This window comes from Myotis nattereri, assembly GCF_964212035.1.
Source record: "Myotis nattereri genome assembly, chromosome: 8".
NCBI classification, from domain to species: Eukaryota; Metazoa; Chordata; class Mammalia; order Chiroptera; family Vespertilionidae; genus Myotis; species Myotis nattereri.
This window is the reverse complement of record NC_138083.1, coordinates 17134141-17143118: the sequence shown is the minus strand read 5'-3', so window position 1 is coordinate 17143118 and position 8978 is coordinate 17134141.

The following is an 8978-nucleotide window of genomic DNA, read 5'->3' as shown; positions in this document are numbered from 1 at the left end:
TGGGCATAGGGGTCCTGAGGTCACAATATTCGAGAACCGCTGATGTAGAGTTAAAGAAAGATTCTGAGTCAAGGGAATGCCATTTGAATCGTAGAGTCATTCTTTACTAGCGGGAGAGCTTGGAAAGTTACTCAGCCTCTCACACCTCTTTTCTCCTAAATGAGGCAGATATACTAGTAATGATAATACATATAGGGTTGAGTGAAGATGAAATGAACACAGGGTGGCCATGTAACTTGCTACATGGCCCAAAGGTAAGTGGTGATAGATTGTGGTTCTGACCATTGTGTGATCATGGTTCAAACCTACTATTTACTGCTTTCAGAAACATTGATGGCAATATTTTCAAGGGTCTTAAAAATATGTTCATCTTTTCAGGATGGAACACCACTGCGGGCATTTGTAGCTGATGTGGCAAAACAAGTAGTTGGCATTGCAGTGATCAGAGACGAAATGGTAAATTGTGGAATGGGTATTAATTTCCTTGATTGTGCCTCTTTATTTCATGAAGTAGCACACAATACCTCTTTTGAAGTTTCATTTTTACTTGTTTAATATGAATGCCTCTTATTCCTTGCATCCCACTTGACAGCCTCTTAAATTTTCACTTTTTCAGTTCAAAGGTGTTTAAAATATTACAAAGAGTACATGAACACATTCACATTCTAAAAATTCACATAATCTTCCACCACCAGCAAAAAAGAATCCCACTGCTCTTCCTGAAGGGTTACTACTATTGAGAGTTAGGCATTTGTCTCTCCCAACATTTTTCCTCACACTTGTTTACATGCTGTGTGTGTGCGTGAGTGTGCACACGTGCGAGCGTCTGTTTTGTCAAGTGGACATCTGAATTTATGTTTTCCAAGTGTACAGTCAGTTACTCCAAAGTACTTACTACTTGGTAGTCCATTTTTGCCCTACTGATTTAAAATGCTGCCTTTATATTATTAAGTTTCCATGTGTCTGCATATATTTTCACTGTCTATTCTGTTCCATGGATTTATTTGTTGGTATCTATTGCATTATTCTGTGCTTTGCTATCTGATGGGGGAGTTTTCTCTCATTTGTCTTTTCTCCTAAATTTTAACGGTTTTACTTTGATATTTTCTCTTCCAGATAAACCTTGTAATACTTACTATGAATTTATTTATATTTATGTAGATTTTATAGAACAATTTAGGAAGAATTGACAAATAAAATATTGAGGGGCTTCTTGTAGGAACATAGCTTTTTCTATTTTTGTTGTGGTGTGGTTGAATTCTTTTGGGTTCTTTGGAAAACTTCTTAATATATATTTTTTTATTGATTTCAGAGTGAAAGGGAGAGAGAGAGAGAGAGAGAGAGAGAGAGAGAGAGAGAGAGAGAGAGAGAAACATCAATGATGAGAGAGAATCACTGATTGGCTGCCTCCTTCACGCCCCTGACTGGGGATCGAGGCCACAACCCAGGCATGTGCCCTTGCCTGGAATCAAAGCTGGGACCCTTCAGTCCGCAGGCTGTTGCTCTAGCAGCCACTGAGCCAGACTAGCTAGGACCTTCAGAAAACTTTTGTGGCTTTGTTCATACAGGCTGTGTGTGCTGGATACTGTTTACCCCTGCAGGTTCACTCCCTGCCTTTCTCTAGCTTGTTCTGTCCCAGGAAGTCTAACCTGATGGGCAGCATCCTGGGTGCTTTGTCCTTTGGCTCCAGTTGGGTTTGACCAATGGTGAACCCTGAGGAGAGGAAGGGAGGAAAGTGAGATTGGGCTGCCTCGGGCTGGTCTCTGCTGAATTCCCTCATCTTTTCAAGGCAGCCTCTTCTCCATGACTCTTACGGGATTCCAGCAACCAGTACCTCTCATGAGGGTGGTAATAGCTTGCAGTTGCTGCTACATCATTGCTACTGGTTTCTCTGCATCCTGCCCCCTCCTTGTAAATGGTCCCTTTGTTAAACTCCAGTTATGCTCATTTGAACATACCATCTGTTTCCTGCTGGGACCCTCTCCAACACAATCCTGGACATTTAGGATTTATTTCTACATGTTTTTACTTTTTTATTTTTCTGGGTATTGTGAATAGACACACTGTTTTCAATGTACTTTTAAAATGTTTATTTTGATATGTGGGAAGACTACTAATTTTGTATTCTTGTATTCAACCAGCTTTTTGAAGGCTCTTATTAGCTCTGAGAGCTTTTTCACTGATTCTTTTCTGACCCATCATAACTTCTACCATCATTCTACTGGTCAGAGCAGTCCCAGGACAGGCTCAGATTCCAGGGTTGGAGAAATGGACTCCAACTCGTGATGTGACAACTTCTCTCTGTGGATCGTGTGAGGGACGGGGGCTACCATCAGGGCCAACTTTGAAACGCAGCATCCGCCACGCCTTCTTTTAAAAATGTTTATACCTTATTTTCCCCCCAGTTTTATTGTATGTTTAGAATAGCATTTCATAGTAGTGTTTATAATGGGTACTTTTGTGGTGTTTCTTATTTTAATGGGGATGATTGTGCATTTCTCCCCATTTAGTGAAATATTTGCCGTAGTTACTGGGAGATGTTGTTAATCAAGGCAAGGCAGCTCTCTCCCATTTCTAGCTTACTGAAAGTTTTTATTGTGAGTGAGTGTTGAATTTTATCAAATGTGTTTTTGGCATTTATGGAGATGTTCATATGACTTTATTCCTTTAATATATTCAAACTCTCCTTATCCTTAGATTCCTTTATCTTTTGATTCAATATGTCTTTGAGTAATTCCTTTAGAGAGGGTGGTAGGTAGTGTCTCTGCATACATACATATACAAGAAGCTTTTATTTTGTCCTCACACTTGAATATTTATTCGCTTGTGTATAGAATTCTTTTTGTTATTGTTAATCCTCACCTGAGGATATTTTTTTCCATTGAATTATAGAGAGCCTTGGAGGGAGGGGAGGAGGGGGAGAGAGAGAGAAACATCAATGTGAGAGAGACATTGATTGTTTGCCTCCCTCACAAGCCCCAAGCAGGGCTGGGGATTGAACCTGAAAACACGGTATGTGCCCTTAACCAGGAATCCAACCTGCGACCCTTGGTGTGTGGGCCGACACTCTAACCACTGAGAAACACCAGCCAGGATGTGTATAGAATTCTTATACAAATTATTGCTCATCAGAATGTTGATGTTTTTGCTCTCATTGTCTTTCAGTGTCCAAGGTCACTGATATAAATAAATGTATATGTGTTTGTTTTCTCTCTCTCTCTGGTATGTTTTCTTTTATGTTTTTTTTTATACCTGAATTTGTGAAATTTTACCAAGAAGTGTCTTATGCCTTTTTTGAACTTGGGGACATCTTTCTTCTATGATTTTATTAACTGTTTCTTCCCTTTCATTTTCTCTATTCTCCTCTTCTTGGATTCCTTTTTAGATGGATGTTGGACTTCTTTAATTGATCCTTTACTATCTTTTAACTTTCTTCTCATATTTGTTAATCTCTTGTACATTTTTCTAGATTTCTTTAATTTGTCTTCTGGATCCCTAATGGAGTCTTCAGTCACGTCTATTCTATTATCCAGGTCCCATATTGGAATTTTAATTTCAGGGTTTATATGTTTAACTTCCAAGTCTCTTGTTTCTTTTTTGTAGCCGCTTGTTTGTTATGCTACATTCAAGATCCTTTGTGGTATCTCTGAGGACACTGAGTAGCTTTTTTTTTTTTTTTTTTTTTTTTTTTTTAATTCTCTTCTGTTCCCTAAATAACCTCTGTTTTCTCTGGAGTGTAAGTTGTATGTTTCCCTATTCTGGTCTTTTGCATTTGTCAGTTTTCCTCCAAAGTCTGTTCATGTCATGAATGACAGATCAGATTACCAGTATGGCTGCCTGGCATGGGTATGCTTGACAGTTGTCTCCATTGCCTCTCTCCAGTCACTGGAGGCCTGCCCACCCCCGTCTCACTGGGAGGGGCACCAGTCGTCTGGCTTCCTCTTGTGGTGCTTGGTGGTGGTACTGGCGGCAGCAGGCAAGGACCAAGGTAGGAAGGTTCACCTAGTGGGAGAGAACTTTGGTACGTTTCCTTCTAAGGTGAAACTGCCTTACTCTTTTGTCTCTTCATCACTCCCCCTCATTATTTTAGAAATAATTTTTTGTTTAAGTGTAAGGGATTTGGGATGGGAAGAAAATTAGATGCACATGGCCCCATCTGCTGTTTTGAGCTAATAACCTCTATTGGTTTTTTTGTTTTGGTTTTTACCAATTTCGCAGCCCTACACTTATTACTCATTTTATTTTATAATGAGGGATGCCTCCTTGATAATTAAGTAAAACATGTTAAGTGTAAAGGCAGGTATAGGGCCAATGCAGACAGAAAGGTCAGACATTGCCAGAATTGCCCTTGGATACCACACTGGCCTGGTTACCCCAAACCCCGTTTCGTGCGTGTGTGTGTGCGTGCGCATGCGTGTGTGCATGTGTGTGCGTGTGCATGTGCGTGTGTGCGTGCGTGTGCATGTGCGTGTGTGTGTGCGTGTGCATGTGCGTGTGTGTGTGTGTGCTGGAAAGACAAGGAACCTTGAGGAACTTAGACACAACCCTCACAGTTTTCCAGGATATTCTAGTGTCAGCCTTGCCAATCACAGCACAAATAAAGTTCCTTGCATTTTTCAATTCTTCTTCTTTAAAAAGAAATTTTTTATTGATTTCAGAGAGGAAGGGAGAGGGAGAGAGAGACAGAAACATCAATGATGAGAGGGAATCATTGCTCGGCTACCGCCTGCATGCCCCACACGGAGAATCAAACCTGCAACCCCGGCATGTGCCCTGACTGAGAATTGAACTGTGACCTCCTGGTTCATAGGTCAATGCTCAATCACTGAGCCATGCCATCCGGGCCAACTCCTCTTCTTGAAAGTGTGCCTTTAGGACATTTTTACTGTGAAAAGTAAGACGAAATATAAGTAGGTGCTTTTCAGTCTGCATGCGGTTTGATTTTTCCTGCATATCAAGTGTGTGCACTGCTGTCATGAGAGAGTCACGTGCCCTGGTTTTTGCCCGGCCCAAAAGAAGTAGGAGCTGTGTGTGCAGTATTTCCTTTCACAAGTAAACACTCACTGGTCCTTTAAATGACCTTTCACAGTGTAAAAAGGTATACGGGTGGTTGGAGTGTCGTCCTGTGCACTAAAACTTGGCAGATTTGATTCCTGGTCAAAACACATACCCAGGTTGCAGGTTTGATCCCTGGTCAGGGCGAGTCCAGGAGACAATCGATCAATGTTTCTCTCTTACATCAATGTTTCTCTTTTTCTCTCCCTTCCTCTATCTCTAAAAATCAATTTAAAAATTAAAAAAATATACAGTCATGTGCCACATAACAACGTCCATGACAGACTGCATATAGGACGGTGGTTCCCTAAGGGTATAATAGAGCTGACAAATTCCTATCACCGTTAGGGCCGTCCTAATGTCATAGCCCAATGCAGTGCTCACTCACGTTTTTGTGGCAATGCTGGTGTAAACAAACCCACCAGTCATATAAAAGTGTAGCACATGCAGTTACATGCAGTACGTAACACTTGGTAATGGTGATAAACCAACTATGTTGCTGGGTTACATATGTGCTATTCTTTTCATTGTTACTGTAAAATGTATTCTTTCTACTTATAAACAATAAAGCCTGGCCCCAGCGGGTTTGGCTGGGTGGATAGAGCATTCGGCCTGCAGACTGTTGTTTCCCGCCAGGGCCACGTACCTCCGTTGCAGGCTGGATACCCTGGCCCGGATGCATGCGGGAGGCAGTCGTTCGATGTGTCTCTCTCACATCGACTTTTCTCTCTCCCTACCTCTCCCCCTCCCTTCTGCTCTCTTTCTAAAAATCAGTGGGAAAATATCTTCTGGGGAGGATTCACAAAAATAAAAGAAAGTCTGCAGTAAAACAGTATGCCATCTTAGACATCTCGGGTTTACTGAGTCTCTTGATGCCATCATTTTCTCTTGTGCTTGATTTAATCTTGTGCTGTTTTGTACAGTGACATGCAATAGAGGTTCGTGGCCTAGGAGCAACAGGCTAGACCATACAGCTGATGTAGGTAGAGGCGTACCGTCTACGTTTTGTGTACCTGCACTTTATGATGTTCGCATGACAAGACCACCTAGCGACACATTTCTCAGAGTGTATCCCAGTTGTGAAGCAGCGTGTGACTGTGTCACAGAGAGAGAGCAAGTTTAAGGAGTGCCGACGGATGAGTCCAGCCTCACAGTTTTATCGTAGGCCCACCCAGCCACATGTGCCAATCAAAGTGTGTGACTTGTGGGGTGGCTCGTTTCCACATTAACATGTGACAGGAACAGTAACGAGTCCAGCGGATGCTGGGGGAGGGGGGGTGGTCCTGCTCCTGACATCTGCACATGCGTGGTCGGTCGTGCTGACCAGCTCATGCCCCCTTTGCCCATCCGCAGCGAAGAGCTGCCGTCCCGCCACCTGGTCACTAGCAGGGACGCAATGCTCTCTGTGAGGAACAAATCCACAGCTAGGCAGCCTCAGAGACAAGCCATCAGAACAGTGGCTTTCGTGAGACAGAATTTTTAATTCTTAAAAATTAGCAAGGAGAATGAAGTAGTAAATCAGAGGAGAAAAACATATTTCTTACTATGGAACCTAGACAGGTTTTTAAAATGTATTTATCACCAAACGCATGCCGTCTGTTTAACACACGTGCTCACCTGTCCTGCCCCGTTGCAGGATATAGAGTACATCCGGTCTCATTACAACATCGAAGACTTCATCTACTTCAGCCACCACCAGCGCCAGGAGCACGCGCACCTGTTCCACTTCGCCATCAACCCCATTTTCCGGCACTACACCAAGTTCTTCCTGAAGGAGATCTTCCGCCTGGGAAACAAGTCCTGCCTCTACTACCCCATCTACCCGGCTTCCCGGGAGGGCAAGGTGAGAGGCGCGGTCCCTCGCGTTTCCCGCGGGTCAGGGCTCACAGTGGCCTTGGTGCTGCGTGCCATCTTCTGTTCCGGCCTCGCTCGGTGGACTTGGATTATAGCGAGGCTCTGAATTCCAGTGGCCAGACTGAGTTTGGCCCTTCCACCACAGGGAAGGTTCAGGGTTTGAATTTCTGGAACAATCACAACCAATAGAACTAGTCGAACAATTTCTTGGCTTTTCCACGTTGACAAAACAGACACTGAAAACGATGCAGCAGTGCTCCGAGGGGCATGAAAACCAAACCATTCCTTATGACGCACCAGGGAAAAGCCAGAATGATCCCATCGTGTTCTTCAGGCGAAGAGCATTTGAGTGACGAACCCATAGAAAGAGTCAGCTCAATCCTGTGAGGCTGATGTGCAGTCACAGCATTCAAATAAGCACTGTAATCACCACATAAAAGGAATGGGTAGAAGGTGGAGATGCATGATGCTGACTTAACCTGTCCCGAGCAAGTACCCTTAGAACTCGGCACCCTACTTGTTACACTTACGTAGCTGATGCTTTTCTAATGAACACATACTTGCTGTGTAGGCAGTATGTCCGTGTGCCTGCACAGAGAGCAAGCTCTTCGTCTTGCACTCATTTATCCTGATTTAGCCTTCTTCATGGCACTTTTCGCTAGCTAACATGTTATCTTTTTCCATGAAGGCAGAGATGCTCCTCTGTCTGTTCAAAGTGCCTAGTTGAGTCTCCCATACCGGGTGGGGCAAGAGTCGGTTTACAGTTGTTCCTATGGAAGATCATACAATGAAAATAATACAAGAATAAACTGTATTTCACGTACTCACAACTATAAACCTACTTTTGTCCCACCCTGTGTATGTGCGCGCGCACACACACGTACGTACACACTCACTACAGTGTCCTGGTTGCTCCTCAGGGAAGGGCCTCTTCGAGCTGGGTTTCCCAGGCGTTGTTTCCTGCATGCTCTTCCTCCACCACTGGCAGCCTGGTCCTCAGCTTGAGAGGTGATGCGATTCCACCTCCAGACTAGGTAGACACTGTCCCAGGTCCCATTCATGACCGAAAACTTTCTCACGCTCTGCCTAGAAGCTCTGATGTTACCATATTTCTACAAGTGAGCTAAGCATTTTTTAAATGGTCTTAAACATTAAACTTAAAAACACTCTAAAGTGTATGAGTACAGTCGCATAACAAAAGCCTTTTAGAGAAGTACAAAGGGGATGGGGAAGAAAGAAAGAAGGAAAAATGTGGAAAAGAGTTTTATTGGGATACAGAACATGTTTTAGTGATGATTATTTTATTTTTTTGGTCACAATGTAGCACTGCATCAGTGTGAATGCCCTAGATTTGAGCTTAATGAGCTGGGAAGGTAACAGTTTTGCTGGAAAATCCTGGTCCTGCACAATTTCTTTTTAGTTTGCTGTCGGCCAGTTGCCAGTTTGGTGACCTTTGGGTTGTGATATTAAACTCTTAGTTTTTACTCATCATGTTGCATGCCAGCGCCAAGCTGGTAGAAAGTTCTTTTGCATCCATAATACAAACAGCGGCTTGGACATTCTATTGAATGCCCACGTATTTACATAGATTCGGAATATGCTTTGCACTGTTTCATATGGGGCGCAGAAACAGTTGGGAAAAGATTTCCTCAGTCTGTACTTCCGGGCGACTCACACATATACATTTAAACAAGTGTAAGAAGCAGTACCAAACAATTCAGGTCAGGATTTTCAGATTCTGCTGTAAATGAGTCCCCAGGCGACAGAAGTGAGAATGAGCTCCGGGCTCACATTATGAAGATGGTTTCCTTCACCCCCGCCCTGCCCGGACATGGACTGAGAGATCTCCCTGGACATGGACAGAGCTCTGGCTGGGAGCTCCTGAGTCTGTGTTCAGTGGGTAAAGTCAGGCTGCGAGATTCTGTGGGGAAGGATTTTAGAAATCCCTTCTAGAAGCTCTTAGAAATGCCTGGGGGCACTTTAGAATAGCAAGTAAGTCACAGGTAAACCCGCTTATTTATTAAACTACACCTACAGTTTAGTTTTATTTTCTTTATTTTCCAGCTGAA